The 23,677-nt window shown below is 40.3% G+C and overlaps 1 protein-coding gene across 4 annotated transcripts in view; it reads right to left on the reverse strand.

Annotated features, from left to right (window-relative positions):
- The window catches only part of LPAR1 (lysophosphatidic acid receptor 1), a 166,424-nt gene that overhangs the window by 139,535 nt on the left and 3,212 nt on the right, over positions 1 to 23,677 (reverse strand). Inside the window, exon 2 of one of the 4 annotated variants that reach the window (XM_065946351.1) lies at positions 1,639 to 1,837. The exons of the other annotated variants lie outside the window; for them this stretch is intronic. The gene's annotated coding sequence lies outside the window, so the exon portion shown is untranslated. The remainder of the gene's footprint in view (positions 1 to 1,638; positions 1,838 to 23,677) is intronic. 4 annotated transcript variants of the gene reach the window in all.

A 23,677-nucleotide genomic window follows, 5' to 3' on the forward strand; every position in this document is an offset into this window, starting at 1 on the left:
CAGTGAAAGCAAGAGAACCAGGAAAAAAGATATGGGCTAAAACTACCTATCTAAAAACATTTCAAATTTTACAATTATTGGCAGTTAGAGGAGGAAAGTCAACATCTACTGTGGCCTTTCAACATAAAGGCAAAAGACCGATGCAACTAAGAAAAAGGGGGGATAGCTAATAATGCCTGGCTGCCGCCACTCTCTTTAATGACATCAAAATCCACATCAGATACATGATTTGTGTGTTTATGCACAATATCCTTGAACTAGAAACCACAGATTTTAATCTCTAATTTATTCAGAAATAAAATTTCAAACCATAGGCAACACACTTTTATGTGATTTTAAATATATGTTATTAGCTAATGATAGGAAAACCTCACATTGGCTCATGAGTTCACACGAAATGCCATGATTCTCCCTCTTTCCATAAAAGCAGCTCTCTGAAGGCAGATCTCTAGGCAAAGAATAAGAATCTACAAAATATCAAGAAAAAACTCTTAATTTATTTCATCCAGCCTTCCTCTGATCTTTAAAAGAGTGACTCTGCAGTGCCTTCCAAATTCACAGCAGACCTTATGTATAAACATCAAATCATCAAAGACAGTTCAAGACAGCACTTCACGTCTCGAAACGTTACAAGCTAAAACTAAGAGCTTCTACACCTGCAAATAATAAACTTCAAAGACAACTCAAAACTAGCCTGGCATTTATCATTTGTGAGTCTCAGATGGTGTGGGGTGTGTGTGTGTGGTGTGTGTATAATCCATCGACCAACTAGAGTTTACTTAGATTTATTTTAGCTTTGGATTCCTGAACAGTGTCCTAAAATTTTTAAGTGTGTTGTTCATAAAATAAGTAGCATCTCACAACTGGAAGGAAACCGCTGAGCTTCATCTAGCTTCACCTCTTCCCCACTGCTCTCATCTCATCTACATCCTCCAGCATCAGCTGGAACACTCACAATGACAGGAAGCTCACTCCCTTCCAAGGCCAGCCATGAAGTCCTTGGGCAGATTGTTCACTAGAAATTCTCTTAAATGAGGTTCAAGTCACCTAGCTGAAAAGCCCATCATGGGCACCCAGCTACTCTTCTGTAATCAAACTGAATTTCATCTTTCCAACACCTGAAGGTGGATCAGGCAGATGAAGGCAGAGATCAAGTCACCCATTTATCCCTTTCCTTTCTCATAAATTCTTGTCTCTCAGATCCTTGACCAGCTCCCTCCACTCTCCACTAAGATACACATATTCTTTAAAAGACAACGTCTAAAACACAATACGGTACCCTTGCTGTGTGCTTCTGGCCAACCCAGACACGGTGAAACCAACATCTCACTTGCTTTCATTTTAATTTTCAGAAATGACATGTTTAGAGAACACACTATCATGAAATAAAGTCTACAGTTGGAGTTTACAGTCATCTCAAACGGGTCCAGCCTTGAAAAATGCTATTACTGTGAAACTGAGAATTCTAAAATTTAAAGTCCCTACAAGTCTCTCAGTTGAGTTCATTAAAAATACAGAATCCTGAGTTCTTCCCAGATTGCCTAAATCAGAATCTCTGTGAGAGGGCCCAAGACAGCATTTTAAACCTGCTCCCTGGTGATTCTGATGCAAAGTAAAAGGTGAGAACCAACACCCTACCTTCGTGGTTGCCAAAATGGTTACCACTTCACCAGACATAAATCCATTCATTCTCTCTCATCCTCTCCTTCTCCTGTAGGTCCACAAAGGCAGGCTCAAAATGACTAGTAGGATGTGGGCTGGTTTCAATTGATGGTTAAAGCGGGATTAGAACCAAATCCTGATAATCCCTTCTTTTAGTTCCAGTCCAAACTTGTCCCTGAAGGGAGAACAATATATGTGACGTAGTAGGAGAATGAGAGAAGGGCAGAGTGTGAGACAGGGGTGACTTTAGGGAAACAAATATCCTAAAGCAATTATTCCCCAGCACTTGGTCATTAAAGGTGGGTGGTAAAAAGCTGAGAAACTGTTCGATGTGGACGACCTTGCTAGAACAAAGAAGAAAAGGAAGGTAAGGAGCGAGAGGAGAGAAAGAATAAAACCCCAAGCAACAGATGAGCGGGATTTCTGTGACTGTACAGGACACACCAGTTGGATTCAGCCCATAGCCTTGTGAAAGTTCTGGAGTTTCACTCTTGGGTTTCTGTATGGATACTAAGCCTGATGTGATTCAGAAAATGTTTTTCCCCAAATGAGCAAACTCAAAATCAAAGCTGTTGACAACTCCCTTTGCTGCAACAACAACAATTATGAGTCATTTTTATATGCCAGGATGAGAATCAAATTTATCTCCTCCAATATCCACAAGAAATTCTACCGCTGAACATAAGATGTGCCCTCACAATTGTTTCCATTGTTTTGGGTCCTGGTTTTAAAAACGATACTTCATTCTCATTCCAAATACAGATGCAAACTGCAGACAAAACATCCTACCGCAAAACTAAAATGCCCAGGACCAACAAATCCACAATAAGGAGGTTAAACTCCAAACCCGAAATGGTAAATGTAATGACGATGACCTTTACCACGCAGTAAAGAGCGAATCCAACTAATGTTACCTTAAAATAACTTCAGTAACTCCTCCCCTTCCTGTCATAATTCCTCATTACAGGCCCCAGAAGCCAGCTGTTGGGTGATGTTTCTGACCAATGCACCACTGTCACCCTGTATGAACCCTAGGACACACGCATGAACAGAATCCAAAGGCATGCGGAGGCCGTGTCCGTCATGTATTTACAATTACAAGGGGATCAATAAAAATATGTGTTAAATGGTTACTTTCCAGACTGCTGCAGTCTGATTCCAAAACAACTAAAGGGAAGGGGAAAAAAAATGATAGCAGTGGCTCAAAGAAAAAAAAAAAAAAAAAAAGACATTTTGTTAAATCGTAAAGCTGAAAGAGGCCTTAAAGGCTCTCTGGTAAATCCCTCCTACCCTCCATTCCCTCCTTCAAACAGCTTAGCACGCAAGTCAGTATCAAGGGTAGTTTCAACATATCCCCAAATCTGACCTCTCTGCTTAGTCCCTCATTACCCAGAACTGGGCCCTGACACTCCAAAATCCCCTAACTGGAACTATACATCCGTACAGCTGTGAGCACTCACATACACTCTGTCTGCCCTTGAATGTCAAAATATCCAGCTTCCTGCCCTCTCCATTTTCCCGTTTATCAGCCCATCCAACCTCAGTTCCCACAACATTCAACCTAATGTCACAGGCCACCCCACCACCAGCCTGCTACCTACCACATTCCCTTCTGCCTTTTAACACCTCAATCCGAATTAAACTCCAAACTGCCTGTTCTGTCCCCATTCACAGCTTCCAGAGGCTCCCATGGAGAAAATGTACAGACAAGATGAAGAGGGCTCTGTTCATCACTTTCATCTCAGCAGAGCCCACAATAACAACCATTATGGTGTCACTGTCCTTTGCTCTCTTCCATTTCCCCCAGTATCTCTTCTAAACCCTTATACTCTCAAATAAACTCCATAACTTTCATATCCTTCATGGACAAATCAGTGGACATCAGGCGAGATGGCTTTTATATTCTGCTCTTCTCCCTTCCCACTCATTACTAGAGTGATCCTGGCCATCTTTGACACATCTTCTCTGGCTCACACATCACACTCCCTAGACACTCCTCTCAAACCTGGGATGCACGTCAGAATTACCAGGTGGCTGCTTCAGCTTCCGTCCCTAAGTCAGGGTCAATGCATCTCAAGTGGGACCCTACATGGGGTTTATTCTAAAAGCCCCCCTCTTGGGTGATTCTTAAAATAAGACAAAAGTTGGGTACCTTGATCCAAGATAACTTTATCCGCTCCCAGGTTTTAACTACCAAATCTGGAGCACTTTCTGAGCTAGGCTCTCACATCTCTAAACACATTTCAGAACCACCATGGCATATCCACAGGGATCTCAAATCCAACATATGCTAACTGTGACCCTCATCCTTCCTGTCATGGGCTGAACTGTCCCCAAAGATTCCTATGGTGAAGTCCTAACACTGAGTACCTCAAATCTGGATACAGGGTGTTTAATGAGGTAATCAAGTTAAAATGAGGTCTAATCCAACACAGCTGGTGTCCTTACAAGAAAAGGGTAGTTTCAACATTCCCCCAAAACTGACCTCTCTGCTTAGCCCCTCATTACCCAGAACTGGCCCCTGACACTTCAAAATCCCCTTTCTAACTGGAAGTATACACCCGTACAGCTGTGAGCACTCACAAATCTGGACACAGACAAGCACACACAGGGGAAAGATCATATGAAGATACAGGGAAGGGACCCATCTACAAGCCGAGAGACGCCTCAAAAGAAACCAATCCTGCCAACACCTTGACCTTGGGCTTCTAGCCTCCACAACTGCAAGAAAACGTTCCATTATTTAAGCTACCCTAGTCTGTGGTACTTTGTCCTGGCAGCCCTAGCAAACTCAGACACTTCCCATACACTCCCTACTCTCAACTCCTGCTCCATCTAAGTCAATGGAATCACCATTCATTCACCATTACTACCCACCTCCCCCACTCCACCTACATATTTACTCATTCAGTCAATGGTGTCAATTCTTCCTCCTAAACATCTTTCACATCTGCTTCCCTCCCTCTAAACCCATGATCACTGCCTTAATTCAGGCCCTAATTATCTCCCCTAACATAGTCTAAGTTCCTTCCACCTGCCACCACTTCCCGTGGTTGTGTGGGAATAACCTTCCCACAACAGAAATGTAGTATGCCAGTGCTCAGTTTTAAACACTTCCATAGTTTCGTACTGTTTCAAGTTCAACTCCTTGAGCACAGAATACTGAATCCTCCAGCTACTTCCCACTTCAGCAATGCCATACTCTGTTCATGAAGCATCAGTTTCTACTTAAAGCTCACCTAACACATAATGCTGACCACACACGTGTCTTTACACATGTACCTGGCTCTTCCTGGAACACCTTCCCTTGTCTGAATTCCATGCCCAGCAAACACCTCCTCCATCCTTCCAGTCCCAGTCTCAGAACCACCTTTTCAGAAAACCTTTTATGATCCTCCTCCCCACCCAGAGGAATCACTACCTGTTTTACGCTATCTCTGAAAGTTACACAAACTCCCCTTTATACCATAACTGCAATTTGGCAGGTGTCTCAGACACAAATATCTCTAGGGACCACCCAGGCATCATAAATAAAAGAAGTATCTAGTAAAAACATATCTTAACTTTGCATAATAAGAACCAATCATAATGCCTTCTTGGCTATGTCACCTTTCAAAACCTTATACTGAACAAAGAAAATACATATGAAGCCAAATCCATGTAGCGCACAGACTGCCAGTTTTGCAAACTCCAGCCAAAGGCATAAAATGTCAGGGCCTTCATCTCTCTTCGTTCTACTCCTTGAAGTGAGATTACCGAACATGCCGGTAGTTATTCCCATAGCCTGAGGTCATAGACTGATCCTTGTTTGTGCTATCCAGTGGGGTTGACTCATAAAACACACTTATCTGACTACAAGGAAAGGATGCAGAGTTGAGCTGTATAATCTTGAACTCACTGTTACTCAATATTAGCAAAAATATTCCTTTCAAGGAATAACATTCACAGGCTTATCCTGAAAGGTATCTAGCCCATCATTCCACAAGGAATGTGAATAATCCTTGGATAGAGCCACATCGGCCAAGAGCTACTTGCCTGAACTGTCTAGCTTTGGCTCCCACAGAACTGCTTTTCTGAGACAAGCTTTGGCATGATGCCACTGACCTCTGTTTAGCATCACTGTTGTTTTATTTTTTTTCCTTACCCCAAGAGCTACATTCATTGTAAAGATTGTGTGTGGAGACATTGCTCATTATATTAGCATACTGAATATTTAAAGAACCATTACAATCCTCTCTCCTCCCAGCACAATGAAGACTTGCGCCCCTCGTTTAGCCCTTATCCCCACAGGCTCTCTGGGTCATATGGCTGATTGTGTTTCCTCTTCATGTCAAGGACAGTGAACTGTGTGGTCTTTTCCAAATGTGTGAACAGGACCCTGAGGGGGCCACTCTGTCTTGGTCTCTGCTGAAACTCACACTCTCACTTTCTTCCTGCATTTCTTTCCTGTGCTTACTAAATTTATTTTCAGTAGGGAAATATACAAGTAACTACCTTCCAGCAATGCATTCATCACACAGTATTTTTCATTCAGTTTGCAGCTCTACTGCTTGTGAGTTTTTTCAAGACAAGGCCTCCATCTTACTCACCTTTGTACCTCTGGAGTCTAATAAATGATCATCAATTGAATGGCAAATTGAACTGCACTCTATGTGACTGCTTCTAGTCATGGATGAAACGGTAAATTAACTATGTCTTAAGGAAGTTCACTTAATTTCCCCAAAAGAGCAAAAGTCGTCCCTGGCCTCAAGATCAATGACATCTGGAGAAAAATAAAGTTTATGGAGGCTAATACAAAAAGTACATACCGAACAAGCACAGATATAAATACTTTTCAATTTTTAATTCTTTGCTATCCATTTTGTTTCATTTCCTAGTAGTTAACCATTTCTTCTGCAGAAGCATATTAACCAGGAATATTCCACAACCCGTCAAGAGAGTAAATGCAGTTAAAACCAAAATGTTTTATTGCACATTAAAATCTGTGCACTGGAAGGGAACAGGACTAAGGAAAGCTGGTTAATACAAAACTCTAGAGGAATGAAGGGTATCACTGCAGTGGAGGGAATCACATCCATCAATAAGTTTGATCAATTTCACTCCATGTCATCCAGGACCGATTAGTACCAAAGCTTCCTGTTGCTCTAATCATTTTCCAAGTTTCACAAACCTACATTTCATTCAGGAAGATTTCTGTTTTTCAAATTTTCTCAAATTCTCCTGAAAAGAGTATGAAGTATTACCATTGATTTCTGGAAATTAATCATTTCTCGCCACTAGTCAAAAAAATCAGCCCTGTCTTTTGAAGCAGTAAATTCTGGAAATGGGAATCTATCCCAAACAAATCCTCTGAAACTCAGACAAAGCCTCACACATACAAAGGTGTTCACTGCAGTGAAGTAAAGCTACTAAACGGAAGTCAGGTCACCTCTAATTATGATATACTGTTAAGACAAAAAACAGGATTCTCAATGTTACTCAGTAGGATTTCAACCAGTTAGCAAAATGTGCAGAGAAAATATGAGAAGGAAATGTCGCATGAAGTTAACAATGGCTACCTCTGGGGGGATTCTAACTACTTTTTTTCCTTCTTTTATATTTTTATTTGCCTTGTACAATGAACACATACTAGTTGTGTAATTTAAAAAGTTTTTTGTAATAACCTTTCTAAACATACTTGGAAACCAAATGATATTTATTCTCATATTAGTGATCTCAGTCTCAGAAAATTACATAGAAAGTTGTTAAGTGTAGTGTTTTTTAAAATAGCAAAGAAATGAGACATAAAATTAAATATCCCAAAAAAGAACAATGGTTGAATAGTTTAACAACAGAAAGGATTAATATTAAGCTGTTAAAACTATAATGATTCAGACCACATTGCCACATATAACAGTAGTTAGAAAATGGCCAGTAGAAACAAAAGCATATTTGTTACCTCTAGGTAGAATGATATCACAAAATAGACCATAATGGGAATAGACTATAAAACTAACATGATTAAATGAAAAATATATTACATTAGGGAATTGCAAATATGAGGTTTGTTTAAATGTTGTCATGATGTGGTTTCAAAAACAAATTTTAAAACATTCTGAAGAATATTCTAAGGCACTTTTTTACATAGAAATAAATATTCTTAAATTAGTTGGACAGTTTTAAATACTTTAATATTAAAAAAACCTTTAATATGTGTTTACTGAAATGTTTTCTACCAGCTGAGTTATTCCACCATCAAAATGGGGTGAAAATGAAAAAAGGAAGGGGTTTAGGTAGTTAAAAAGTTCTGTGCATCCTCCCTATGTTACGTAAGCCCAAACAGTCCACCAACCTCTGTTGTAACAGTTACTGGCCAGGGTTAATACTTATTTTTCCTCAAATTAATGGAATGTTCAATATGCTTTACAGGAAATCTCTTGTAGAAAGATACGAAACCTGGGCTGCTTTCTGCTCCTGGAGAAGGTATTCAATAAGGTACCTAATCCCTGAATCAAACAACAATTTGTCATCTGTGTCTCTCCACTGTGAGGTGGCCAAACGCTTGGAGGACTGTAGGGATTGTGCTTCCCGAGGTCATCGTGACAAAGCCCTGTTAGAGCATCCAGGTTCCCCTGAACAAGCAGAGACGGTCAACAGATGCTCTGATCTTTGAAAATAAAACTCCTCCAGAGAAGCTTAAACTTCTGTCTACACAACTTCTCTCTTAGGGTTATCCAGGACGCCCTGCCTTAAAACGTTAACACTCGGTGGTACAAGAGAGCACTCTGGGCCTCTTCCTGGCTCTGTTGGCCTTGAACCTAACTTAACCTCATGACTCCAACCCCTTCCGATTCAATCTATTTCTTAGTACCAGCCTTGAGCAACACCCACACCTATTACCTGCCTGGACCTACGCCCAACCTGATCCCAAACAGGCAGGAGCCTGAGGTCCAGGTTTCTACACAGTGTGAGCCTAAGGAGAAGATATTCAACAACAAATAAAGGCAGATAGGCTGATGAATCAACACCAAAACACACTAAGAAAATACCCAGTTACCTGGACTTCCTGAATAAATATTTATTATGAATAAGAAATTAAAGTGAAAGTGAAGTCGCTCAGTCGTGTCTGACTCTTTGCGACCCCATGGACTGTAGCCTACCAGCCTCCTCTGTCCATGGGATTTTCCAGGCAAGAGTACTGGAGTGGGTTGCCATTTCCTTCTCCAGGGAATCTTTCCAACCCAGGGATTGAACCCAGGTCTCCCACATTGTAGGCAGAGGCTTTGCCATCTGAGCCACTAGGGAAGTCCTATAAGGAATTATGTAGTGTGGGCTTCCCTTCTGGCTCAGCTGGTAAAGAATCTGCCTGCAATGCGGGAGACCTAGGTTCGATCCCCGGGTTGGGAAGATCCCCTGGAGAAGGGAAAGGCTACCCACTCCAGTATTCTGGCCTGGAGAATTCCATGTACAGTCCATGGGGTCACAAAGAGTCAGACACGACTGAGCGACCTTCACTTTTCTTTTTACTTTCACAAAAAGAAAAAGCATGCACTTTTGTTTCCTCAAATATATTTTCCTCAGAAATAAGAACAAGTGAAATAAAGTACTTGTAAGTAAGACTGGGAGACTGAAAATTATTTTGAAATTACCAAAACTAATATATTTTACTAACGTATTTTAATCAACTGATTTAGTATACTGGTAAGAAACGCTGAGTTGCCAAGGACCTTTCATTCCCTTCCCCAGAAAACCCATTCTTTACCCAATAATCCTTAAACGTGGAGTAGTCATTAAAACTGAATTAATATTCCGTGGGATTCCTTAGGCCTCTAAATCTTTCTGAAATAAGATCATTACTGTTCCATGTTTTTATAAAACATAGATTATATATATAACAACTTAGATATTGCTCACTTCCCCCAAAGCAAGCATCCATCATGAAACCTAAGATAATGATTTTTTTTCACCTTCACTGAATCTGAAAGGTTAATAAGCAATGTAATTTCAACTAATTTAACTATGATGTTAAAGTCTGAAGACTTTGTTCAGGAAAGTCCTCTTCTTTGCCTTCCATGTTTCCAGAAGTATCAGTGCTGGTGGCCAATGTCAAAGTGTATCACCTCTCCCTTTACAATACCCATAAAGATGCAAATACCTGGAGTTCTCCCATGTTTAGCTTGAGCTTGTCAGACTATATTAGCTCAACGGCACAAAAACATCAATTCTCTGAAGATGAAACAGAGCAAAGTTGAAAATAAAAAGCATGAAGTCACTGCATAATATGATAAGGAGAAAGATTTGTGTGGACTGATTTCAAGTCTTCTACTTTAAGATAGGGCTTCCCTGACAGCTCAGTTGGTAAAGAATCCACCTGCAATGCAGGAGACGTGGGTTTGATCCCTGAGTTGCGAAGATCCCTGGAGAAGGGAAAGGCTACCCACTCCAGTATTCTAGCCTGGAGAATTCCAAGAACTGTATAGTCCATGGGGTCACAAGGAGTCGGACACAACCCAGCATGAGTCGGACAAGACTGAGCATCCTTATTTCAAGATAAGGACCGGGAGACCTGGAAAGGGTGTGTCCAGTCAAAAGCCCCAGGGAGAGCGGTGGGAAAACTGATGCTGAATCATGGTCACCTGCCATACTCAGTTCTCAACCAGTCCGCTTAATTTATGGATTTACAGTTTAAAATAGCTTCCCAGATGGTGTAGTGGTAAAGAATCTGCCTGCCAATGCAAGAGATGCAAAAGACACAGGTTCAATCCCTGGGCTGGGACGATCCCCCTGGAGAAGGAAATGGCAACCCACTCCAGTATCCTTGCCTGGAGAAGCCCATGGACAGAGGAGCCTGGTGGGCTACAGTCTATGGGGTCACAAAGAGCTGGACGCCACTGAATGACTGAGTACACGTGCGTGCAATTTAAAATATTTTAAAACTCATCACCCAGCTTTAAAAGGAGGGGGCAGGGGAAAGAACCCTAAAACCCCATCATGGCAAAGTAATAAAAAATAAAAATCCTAATGCAACAATAATTTCAAACCATTACTTAAAACTCACCAAGCTATGAAATGCTCATTCAATCATCAGATTGACACTTACTGAAACTTAACTAGCAGTCTACTTTCCTACAAATCATGCATAGTTACTAGATTGGTAACTACACTATATAGGAATTTTTTTTTTAATCCAACCAAAACTACTTCTCCATAGCAACACAGAGCTTTGTACAGTTTCTAGTGCAGAGCATAGCTTCAACAAATGCTATAACTGTTTAGCAATACACAAAATAGCTGTAACACAAACTGCTTCAACACACTTGCACCCACCTCCCCCCAAATATCCTTTCTATTCTTCTTTGACTTTTGTTGCGGGGGAAGCCATAAACAGGAAGGCCCACTAAGTATCACAAAAATGCCAACTCATCAACCTACAAGGTCTGCCTTTCATCTGTCTGTCATTCACTTCCAGTACTCTATTTTGCTTACATTACTCAATTCTTCCATGACTCTATGATCCTGCGCACACCCCACTTCGACCTTTTACTGAGTTAATCCCTTCTTATTCTGCAGATTTAATCAAATGTCACTTTCTTAGGGAAATTCTGAATCACCCTAACATCAGATGAGGTTCCCCATTTAATAATTTCTTTTGAAACTCCCTGTGCCTTTTCCCTTGTAACATTCACTGCATTTTGTCCATGATGGGTACTCATTTGGTCAATATCTTCCTTCCCACTGGACTGTTTCATGTCTTCTGTGATAAAAGGCACTTTATTGCCCACTCTAGTCCAACTACTAGCATAAGGATTGGTACCATGTATATAATAAAGACTTATAGAATAATGAATAACCCTAATTACACAGACTAGCAACAAACTCAGTGTTTTTCAAACGACTGTTCACAAACAGATTAGTGTGTTCAAACCTTAGTTATGACCAACACTTCTTTTAAATGAAAATGAAGAGACTACAATACAAATAGAGGGAAAAATCAGTAGCATAAGTAGTAATCTGCATGAAACCATCATTTTCTTCATATACATATGACCTTTCTAACTATGGGGGCATGGTCCAAAAAGTTTGAAAGTCATTGAACTGGATGTCCCAACATGACTCCTCCCAACTTCCCACCAAAATGCCAAGGTGCACAAAATGGCAAAATTGGCAACAGTATTAGAAAGAGGTAAGGAAAAGCCAAAATCAAGGCATTATTTCCACTAACTACACTCTGAAGGATGGGTAAAAAGAACGTGAATCTGAAAGACTCACATGGCACCTTTGGAAATTCAACAAGTCAGACACTCTGATGAATGCAGAAAATTCCTGAATATAACTCAGGAATGCAGAAGATACAACTGGCCAGATAAAGATGAGGACATTATCTCAACTACATGGGAGGCACCTTTCAAGCTAGCATAAGTAAGGGGACCCCAAGTGCATATGAGGGTCAAAACTAACTAGAGACACACACAAAATATTGCTGTAGACTTTATTACAAAATAGAATACAAAAATCTAAAGTCTATACTTGAAATTTAAGTTATACACTGAAATATGTATACTGTATATATATGTGTGTGTATATATATGTGTATACACATATATATATATATATAAAATGGAAATTGAGACGTGGCAAGAAGGCAAGAGATATAAAGGCACAGTAAATTGTACAGAGTTTAGTTCTCCAGGAATCAGAGAAACACAGATTTTATGAATGTATTTGAAAAACAAAGATAATCACTAGTAAGCTAAAAACCAGATTTGGCCATTTAAAAATACTCCGGATAAATGAAACAAATGATACATAGAAAAAGACAGAAAATAAATCCAGAAAGCATGTTAGATTGAACCATAGGAAGCTGCCATTTTTACAGGTCAAAGCAGTAAAATGATTTCATACGGCTCAATACATCAACAGTGATAACGTCAGCTAATCTGCTCAGTGTGCAAGGCCTTCTAAAGCGTTAACTGAAGATGTGTGTGTGCATGCTGCTTCTTTACAAATAAAAACTGCAGTCCTAGGGATATTATGTAATTTATCTGAGACAATGCAGCTAAATACTGGTGGGAAAAAGCAAACCAGTGCATTTTAAAGTACCTCTCAAAACAAAAAACTTAAAGAATTAAGATCAAACTTTTTGGTCTTAACAATAAATATTAAAAAAGTAAGTTTCCCTTTAAGAGGTATGCTAAAATTCAATTAAACGATGCTTACAAGCAAAATTATATGAAAAAAAACAACAACATAAAAAAGAAAAAAGAAAAACAACAGATACCAAAAGTTTAAAATCAGGATTAGTGAAGTCATTTTAGACAAAGAAAAAAAGAAAACACTGGCAATATTAATATCAGGAAAATAGTAGAATGTAGTTCCAAATGCACAGAGGGTTATTTTATATTGATAAACATAATAAAGGCCTAATAGTAATCTTTATGTATTTAATACCATGTTAACACACAGACATTCCTATAAAGAAACTGACAAAAGCCCATTCATAGAGAGAAACTAAAGAACAATTATTAGTCTATGACAGCTCAAGTATCAAATCAGGACATAGAAGATGTGAATGATATTACTGAATTAAATAAATGCATCTGCACTTGTCACCTATAGAAACCATGCTGTTTTCCATCCTGAGAACAAAGAAACCCTTAAAAGACAATAAGTAAAAACTGTACAGACCTTAATCACCATGAAAAATAAAACCAATAGTTGATGCAAAAGTTTACTTGTAAACAAAACAATAAAGCAATATTCAGCCAAGTTTGACTTGGCTGAATGAGCCACTAGTAGCATTCTCAATAGAGTGAGAATGCTTACTTTCCCTACACTGTTATAAGTTTTTAGTGAGGACATCAGCATAAAACATAGAAATAAAGCTAGTTTTATTATTTTAATCTCCACTTTCAGATTTTTATATGAACATTTCTATTCCTCCTCCCCCAGTAACTACAGATTCAAAATTTTTAAATACTGATTATTTCAAAATCATTGAAAATAAAGTTGTATACATCAAAAATGACAACAAAAAAAAAAAAAGAAAAAAAAAATGACAACAAATTTGATCAATGTCGAACTTTTCGTTTAAAACAAATGACTTAATTTCAACTCAAGAAGTGAGAAAGAGGGACTTTCCTGGTGGCCCAGTGGTTAAAACTCCACAACTCCAATGCAGGGGGCTCAGGTTCCATCCTTGGTGGGGGAACTAAGATTCAGTAAACCACGCAGCACAGTCAAAAAAAAAAAAAAAAAAAATTTAATTGTTTTTTAAAAATGAAAAAAAAAAAAAGTGAGAACCAGAGTTCTGTCTATTGTCTTGACTTTCCCCCCTCCCCCACCCCGTCAGATCAGTCCATCATTTTGTTTAATCAATGTCTCCCTCCTCTTTTATCCTCACCTCCCAGTTTCACTAACCTAACTCATCTTTCAAGCCTCCATATAAATGCCAGTTTCTCAGAGAAGTCTTCCTTACCTTTGCAGGCAAGGTCAATCTCCATGTTAGAGTCTTCCAGGACACCCTGCTTTTCTCCTTAATTCCAGTCACAGTTGGTGTTAGTTGTTCTCACTAGACTGTAAATCTCATGCAGTCAAGACCCGTGTCTTATTTACTGTAATACTCAGGAGGTGGCAAACACACTGATTTTTGTATTCAAAAACTTTCAGTTCAAACAAAATTTTAATTCAAAAAACTTGAGCTCTACACGCAAGGTATTATACTAAGCACTGGGACGACAGCAGTAAATAAAACAGGATTTTTTTTTTCAGTTAATCCTTTCCCTTATCTAAGAAGTGAAAAGAAAATGAATGCAATGGAGAAGAAAGTATCAGGCAAGCTGTATAAATGAAAAGCTGTAAAATGGGAATTTTAAATGTAGTGATAATTAGAAAAGGCTGCATTAAGAAGGTGACGTGAATTAAGACACGAAAATGATGATAAAGCAACCATACGCATACCTGGAGACAGAGGATACCAAGAAGAGGGGACAGTCGGTGGCAAAGGGCTAGAAAACAGTCTGCTCTATTGGTAAGTTCATACTTGGAGCCTACTTAAAGTAAGGACAGAACTCTGGGAATACCACCACAAGGCCTTAAACAAGTAAAGAAGCCAATAGAGACAGGAAATAATTAAATATGATACACAGTCAATATTGTGACTATCATGTGGTCGATGGAAATTTAAAATGAAAGTTTTCAATAGTGTGTGTACTTAATATTCAGCATGATCAAATATTTTAACAACTGCAAGAGTTATCCTGAAATGGAATAAGGGAGTTATCACTAAGCAGTGAAACCATGATGAGTCTCCTGGACTTTTCAAATACCAAAATAAGCATGTACCGCTTTTACAACTTTCAAACGGAAATGAGTATAATTTTAAAGAATCATAATGGCCTAGAGAGCAAAAGGCTGATAACAGATTCCCCTTGCTCTATCTTACTACAAAAAGGCAGGCCAATATAATTCCCTGACATTTTGTTGTTGTTCAGTCTTAAGTCGAGTCTGACTTTTTGCGACCCCATGGACTGCAGCCCGCCAGGCTCCTCTCTCTATGGGATTTTCCAGGCAAGAAAACTGGAGTGGATTGCCATTTCTTTCTCCAGGTGATTTTCCAGGCAAGAAAACGAGTGGATTGCCATTTCCTTCTCCAGGTCATTTTCCTGACCCAGGGGGTTGAACCCACGTCTCCTGCATTGGCAGGCTGATTCTTTACCACTGAGCCACCAGAGAAGGCAAGCCAATATAATTTCTTGAAGTGGAAATATTCAGCAAATTCTTAATTTAAAATGGGCTTTTTTTTTTAACCAAGTAAAAAGCGAAGTTGTACTATACCCTATTTTTAACCTTCATCAAGCAATTAAAGTTTAAATTTACTTGAACAAAGTTTATAAATCGCCATGACAAACCTGTTGGTGTTTCTCAAAGTCTGGTCTTTAGGCTGAGAGGTTTTTGGCTTGTCTTTTATTACAGTGATGACAGTAATATGCACAACACTTTTGTTATTTCAGCAAGAAACTACAACTATATTTGCAGCTCCTCTCAGGCCCCAAATCACCACCTACCTTCTGATTCTTTTCAGGATTTATTTTCCCTTGCCGGAATGAATTGTTTCAGAGGCTTTTATTTCTCTCAAAGGAACATCAAACTGAAACTCTATCTCCTTTGTATCATCCCAGAACCACCTCAAGAGAAGCTCTAGTGGATGTTTAGTAAATGTCTGACAACTGACAAAGCTATCTTAAGCACCTTCCGGAAAGAACTACCTGAAGAATCAAAATGTGCCTTATTGCCCTTGTTAAGACACCTAGTAGGTGTATCAAAGGGGGAGAATCCTTTCACAATGTATACATGTGTCAAATTATCTCACTGTACACTTTAAATGTATTAGTTTTATCAACTACAACTCAAAAAGGCTAGGAGAAAAAAATTAATAATTTTAATTTTTGTTTTTAAAAATTAAAAAAAAAGTGAGAACCAGAGTTCCACCTATTTTCTTGATTTTTACCCCCTCAAACCAGTCCATCATTTTCTTTAATCAATGTCTCCCTCCTCTTTTATCCTCACCTTTTAAAGACAGAGTATCTATCACTCTTCTCGCTCCAAAACTTCTCTCCAGCTTACCACACAAATTTCACTGGTAGTTACTCTGACATATAACAATTACTCCTGAATACTGCCACGCTTTGGCTCTTCCACTAAACTTGAAACTCAAATTTCCAGCTGAAAATCTCACTGCCTCACTGGAACAATCCTCACATTCTCATGTCCCTACTCGCTGCTAAAGGCTTTGATGTGCCTTTTTTTGATCCCCAACAGCTCCCTGAACCCTTCTGTTAGTCCTTCAACATGGACCCAAAGCAGACCACCGCTGGACCACAAATTGCAACCTGTCACTCACATGCAGCTCCCAGGCCTTCCTTATGACGCTTCCGTGTAGAATGGCATTCTCAACCCACTTGCCACTGAGGCCAGAATACTGCTGCAAATCCTTCCTCTCCTCCAAGGCAGTTACTCTCTTTGTCCTCAAATATTCAGATGGCATTTCGTTTAAACCTCGGTTTACAATACTTATCACTGTACGCCTGATCTCAGGCATCTTCATCCACGGCTCTCCATGTTGAGGTGCTACTTGAGAGCAGGGAACCACACTTTCTGAGTGCTTGCTTTTCCTTTAAAACAATTTTTAACACCGTAATGTCCTCAGCCAAGCATAGCGACTGTTCTCAGTAGCGCACAAAGTCTTTTAGCTCGTGAAACTGAACTGACAAGATCCCAAATAAAGGGAGGAGAGCAGAGATCCCACTGAATCTGGAAACCCAAGTCGTCCTGTCCTAGCCTTTGAACCTTCTGGTCCCTATGTCTACTCGGAAAGTAAAGCAAGCAGTTCTCTGTGGAATTACAATAAACCCTGAGTACAGAATGAATTTTTCCTTTTCTCCACATGACTATAATCCCTCTCCCAACAAATCACAGTCCAACATGGCAAAGCAGTCGCTTAACAAAAGGCAATCCTGTTTCAACTGTGCTGCTCCCTCCGTAGGAGCTCTTCATCCTTATCATCTGCAGATTGCCGGCTTCCAGGGGGCCCTTGTTAAATGCTCGCACAACGAAACCTGCCTATAATAAGTAACTCCCCCTATCTGCTCTGCTCCGGAAGCGGTTGATAGCGCAAAGCATGGCAGCTGGGCAAGCCCTAACAAAAGGTTCAAGGATGCCAAACACGTGCTCCTAAAGGCCCCTCCTCCCCTGCCTGAGGCCCGAAGAAACACAGTCCTGGTGGAAATAACATTCCAGGAAATATTTGCTGCCCTGGTTGTCATGCAGCTGAAAATCATTTTGTTGGTTACACTCATAACCTCTCTATTTCTGAGACAAAAATTATTCTTTTTTAATTGGAGTATAGTTGCCTTACCCTGCTGTGTCAGCGTCTGTAGCACATAAAGTGAGTCAGACATACATATACATATAATTCCCTTTTTTAATTTCCTTCCCATTTATGTCAGCACAGAGCACTGAGTCAGGTTCCCTGTGCTATACAGTAGATTCTCAGATAAACAGTTATGTATTTTATGCATAGCATCTGTAGTGTATATATGTTCATCCCAATATCCCAATTCACCCCCCCCCATGGTATCCATGTTTGTTCTCTACATCTGTGTCTCTATTTCTGTGCTGCAAATAAGACCACCTATACCATTTTTCTAGATTTCACATATATGCATTATATATGATATTTGCTTTTCTGTTTCTGACTTACTTCACTCTATATGACCAGTCTCTGGGTCCATCCATGTCTCTGCAAATAACACAGTTTCATCCCTTTTCATGGCTGAGTAATACCCCGTTGTATAGATGCACCACATCTTCTTCACCCATTCCTCTGTTGATAGGCATTTACGCTGCTTCCATGTCCTGGCTATTGTAAATAGTGTGGCAATGAACACTGGGGTGCATGTATCTTTTTGAATTACAGTTTTCTCTGGGTATATGCCCAGAGGTGGGATTGCTTGGTCATACAATATCTCTATTTTTAGTTTTTTAAGGAATCCCCATACTATTCTCCATAGTGGCTATATCGATTTACATTCCTACCAACAGTGTGGGAGGGTTCCCTTTTCTCCACAATCTCTCCAGCATTTATTGTTTGTAGATTTTTTGATGATGGCCACTCTGACAGGTGTGAGATGATACCTCATTGTAGTTTTGATTTGCATTTCTCCAGTAATCAGTGATGTTCAATATCTTTTCATGTCTTTGTTGGCCATTTCTATGTCTTCTTTGGAGAAATGGTCTATTGAGGTTTTCTGTTGGGGACAAGAATTCTTAATTGAGTCATAGCACACTGTTCCGATTCAGGAAGAGCCATGCAGGTTCCCGGGACCTCAAATGTCTGGCCTGTGATGGCAGCCTCATTCACAGCCTCTCTGAAGCCAACAGCCTCTCTGAAGCACAGACACACACCTCACAAGCATCAATATACTGGATTGGCCCAGAAGTTCATTCGGGTTTTTCTGTATGCTCTTATGAAAAACTGAAATGAACTTTTTGGGCCAAATCCAACAAATAAACACAAACATTTTTGGAGGTTTGTATAAGCAAAAGAACAGGTATGGAAGGCTGTGTAACAAGCTGATGACAGAGGGGTTGGTTACATCAGAAGAGAAAGCTTGAAAGAGCAAAGGGATATTACTCCATTTACGTTAGACACATCCATAGTTTTTGAATTATTACAAAATTCGTATCTTTCTATAAATGAACGCAGCATCTTATTCTGGCCAGAACACTTTCTATTGTGTCCAGAGCCCTGAGAGACTTAAAACAGGACAACTAAAAGGCAATTATGAAGCAGAGTCACGGTGATGACTGACTCATCACAGAGTCATTCAAAATAGGTCTGACTTCCTACCAAAGCTAGATATGGATTATTCTAGGAAGCAAGTCATCAACTGAGTAAAGAACCTCAAACACAAACTGGGGCAATATTAAGACTATCCAAAATGAGAAGGAAGCAAGCCAGGGCTATAGATAAGACACAAAGTTATGTCTGTCTCAAGATTTAGCAACTGGTAAATCCAGGTAAAAACAGTTCAAGTTTAAAAAATGAAAATAAGAATACTGGGATCCATCTTGTTCTCATCTTCTCAAGAAAAGCTAACTGATCTGAAAACACTGGGCCTAGTTTGAAGAAAACATTCCTGAAGTTGAAAAATAACTCAACAAACAAGCTCCATATCTGAAGATGTTTCAGAAGAACCTCTGCCATTAACATAATATGATAGAATGATAGACTTTGTATGTCTAGTTTCCCACCGTTCGGTTCCCAGTACATGGTAGGTGTGCAATAGATACCTACTGCATCAGGAGTAAATGAATAAATTCAGGATTAAGGAAGAAGTAAACTAATCTAGAATTAGTAACCTGATAGTATCAGTGCCCATTCTTAGCTTACAGGGGCTTCCCTGGGGGCTCAGTGGTAAAGAATCTGCCTGCAATGAAGGAGACGTGGGTTTGATCCCTGGGTCTGGAAGAGCCCCTGGAAAAAGAAATGGCAACCCACTCCAGTATTCTTGCCTAGAGAATCCCATGGACAGAGGAGCCTGGTGGGCTGCAGTCCATGGAGTCACAAAAGACTCGGACATGACTTAGCGGCTAAAGAACAGCAACATTCTTATTTTACAGATATAAAAAGAATACAACTTTGACTCATTCAGCAATAACCACACTAGAAATAAAAAGCCTCTTGAGTCCCTCTATGTTGATCTCTTTTTTCTTTTCTGGGTCTCTTGGTTCATCTCTGAGGTTCCTCCCAGATCCTCATCTCCTAGGAGCCTCCCCTCATCCCCACCCCCACGGAGCCAGGGCCCCTGCTTGGTGTGCCCATAGTTCAGTTCAGTTCAGTTCAGTCGCTCAGTTGCGACCCCATGAACCACAGCACTCCAGGACTCCCTGTCCATCACCAACTCCCAGAGTCCACCCAAACCCATGTCCAGTGAATCACTGATGCCATCCAACATCTCATCCTCTGCTGTCCCCTTCTCCTCCTGCCTTCAACTTTTTCCAGCATCAGGGTCTTTTCCAGTGAGTCAGCTCTTCACATCAGGTGGCCAAAGCACGGAGTTTCAGCTTCAGTCCTTCCAATGAACACCCGGGACTGATCTCCTTTAGGATGGACTGGTCGGATCTCCCTGCAGTCCAAGGGACTCTCAAGAGTCTTCTCCCCCTGAGCTTATCTCCCTCATCACACTTGTTACCCTGAATTGCAATCATCCTGTTACTATGTCTATAAGCTCAGCTTCTTCTGGAGGGTAGGAACCCTGCTTAGTCATCCCCACTCCCTACCTCTGTCTAGTACCTAGCACAATGCTTGCGTTACAGCAGGGTTATAGTTCAGTGCTGCTAGGAGTAGAACAGAACTTGTTTCCTCTGACCCCAGATCATTTCTCCTTCCAAAGAGGCAAGGATATCTGTTAGGGCCAAGTTTCAGAATGAAGGCAGCTTGGGCATTGGTCAAGAAGAACCACTGAAAACATGGTCAAGTATCGAGGACTTACATGAAGTCAAATCCAGTCTATTGTTTGAAATTTAAGAAAATGGAAAAAGGAAAGCTTGCTAAGAAGGAATGGTTCACAGTAGCCTTCTCTGTATAACGAATCCTAAACCTTAAGAAGCAAAAGGGCACATGACGGCCATAATGAACAAGAGTTCCCTTAACAACAGTTTCAACCTTGGAAATCCCACCCCAGAGAGATCCATAACCAGATTTTATTAGTCCAACTTTCGCTCTTTTAGAGAAAGAGGCGGTTTTGAAATCATTTTCCTTTGTCTCCATTTTAAATAAAGCAAACAAGCTGATTTACCTCATTCAGGCTTACACATGTTTGTTTTAGCACTGGACTAAATTTGAGAGTCTGCCCTGTCATTACATCACTTTTTAAAAATAGTACTACAGAAATAAAATTATAACCTAAATCCATGTAGTAGTCAAACAGTCCTCTTATTTCTGGAAGAAATTTGAATGTCACATGGACTTCAAAGTTAAAGTTTCTATAGCGCTGATTAGATGACAGGAGCCAACATCCAAGTACTGAGATAATTTTCTTTGCCCCGGCCCCCACCCCCAAGTCAATAACAACATTACTTTGAAGTCACACTAACCTGCTGGGGGGGAAAAAAGGCCAAGAAATTTAAATAAAATCACCACCATCAGCACTTCCCTTCTCCCTCCCCCCCAAAGACAAGAAACTTTGGATTCCTTCAACTTAACTAAGCACCTTAATTAATTTAATTGATTAAACTTGCAAACCCAAGTTCCCTTGTGAAAGAAAAAACACACTGTTGGGAGGATCATTCATTCAAACTGCATTCAGAAGACAGTATAAAGCAGCTGACCAAACCTTTCATCATCTTTCTCCTTATTGGCCCAGCACCCCCAAATTCGAAGGCAATTAGAAGAATAACTCCAGTCAGTTCCACCTTGGACATGCAGCTGAAAGGCTACCCACTCCCACCTTTGACGGGAGGTACTGGGATGTGAGAGGAAACCTCGAGAGCTGCTGGAAGTCTCTCCCAAAAGCAGCCCACAGAGATTCTTCCTGTCTGAGAGATACTGAGCTACACACCGCAGCTCTAGAGATTTAGTGGGAAAAACAAGCAAAAAAAGCAGATGACCAGAAAGAAGGTTCTTAAGTATTCACCTACAGAACCGGTCAAGGCTTCCCTTGAAGCTCAGCTGGTAAAGAATCCGCCTGCAATATGGAAGACCTGAGTTTGATCCCTGGGTTGGGAAGATCCCCTGGAGAAGGGAAAGGCTACCCCCTCCAGTATTCTGGCCTGGAGAATCCATGGACTGTATAGTCCATGGGATCGCAAAGAGTCGGACACAACTGAGCGACTTTAACTTTCACAGAACTGGTCAAGCTCCTTCCATTAGAGGTTAAACTTAATAAAGGCTCTGTGGGGCCTGTGTCAATCCTGAAGGGACCAGCAACGGTGTTTCTCCTCTCCCCTCAACCCTGACCTTTTACAAGGCTGTCAACACCATTTTTATACTAATAATAATTCTCTTCTGTGCTACAAATATATTCAACCACTGTGGTTAAACACTATGTATAACATAAACAGGATTGAGAATGTCAGCTGCCATTAGTCATGTTTAAATTAGTATTAACTAGCAGGCCCCTCCCTAGACAAAAACAAAATGAAACAGAAGGCTTTCTTGGTCAGCTCTGCCATTTTAACCCACGTGCTTCGAGGGACTCACAAGATCCAGGTGTAACACAATAACATCATTACTTTTCACTATATTAAGTCTCTCGAAAGAGCACTGTCAATTTGGGGACAATATGGGAGGAGAAACTGCATACCCTTTATTCTGTAACCTTTATATAATCTGCGTAAGCTGGCAGCAGTGCCCTAAAACTCACTCGCCATTGAGTTTTACAAAGGAATGAAATGGAATCAGGGCTCAGGCACCTCTCAATCACTTCAGCCCTCTCTACGCCCAGGATTTGAGACTCACTGTCTTCCTGCATCACAGGGTTAAATCACACATGCCCCTCCACATCCCTAGGTAGCACAAGGTCCCCCACAATTATCACCTTATACCTCTCCAGCCTCATTACCCCAGATTCCAACAGTACGTTCATGTCCCACCATTCTTCTTTTAGGGACACATCATTTTCATCTTCACGCTCCTCTGTGAAGTCTCTCCCAGAGCCAGAATCCAGCTTTCCCTTCCCTGGCATGCCAAGGCTCTTGGACTCTACAGCTGCTACCTAGTTATGCAACCCAGCTGCTATATACTAGAAGCTGGCTGTATCTTTTCCCTCGGTACTGCAGCTCTCTGAGAGCCTTTTTCTCTTCCTTGTCTCTGCCACTGTCAAAGGAATTCAGTAACTACTTATTCAATTAAAATATCCTCCTTTTCTCCCAACCCTCCAAGGCATCCTTAATAGCTCTCCATGACATCGTTAAATAACACTCTACGGATTGGGAAGGTAATGTGATATGTAAAAATTAGAAACCAAACAAGATGCTGAGTTAGCAAGGCCAGAGCAAGCTCTCAGACTTTAAACCAAGTTTTACGGTATCACAGTTGACTTAAAATATATCATGCCCCTCAAATGTGTATACATATGGGCACCAAAAACAAAGAAAGAAAAGGAAAACAGGCCACACATCAAGCACAGATAATAAAATCGTGACCTCAAACAAAATTCAGGTCTTTATTTGCTGGACACTTCAAGTTTCCCAGTGAAAATGATAACCATATACTCCACACAGGTTGCAACTTCCCTGACTGAGCATCTGAAATAAGATTCTTGGGCCTAAAAATCTTGAACTTCAGACTGACCGCCATTACGTATCAAAAAGGCTTACCAAGTGAGAGTTTTACTTTCTTTGAATTTTTCAGCAGGTCTTAACAGAATAGGTCCAGTAAAAATTTGCGAAGTTTATGGCAAAGTCTTTTTTTCTTAATCAAACTACTTTTCAGAAAAGGTTAGCTTCAAATAAAAACAGATGTTTTAAACTGCAG

This window comes from Muntiacus reevesi, chromosome 10, assembly GCF_963930625.1.
Source record: "Muntiacus reevesi chromosome 10, mMunRee1.1, whole genome shotgun sequence".
NCBI classification, from domain to species: domain Eukaryota; kingdom Metazoa; phylum Chordata; class Mammalia; order Artiodactyla; family Cervidae; genus Muntiacus; species Muntiacus reevesi.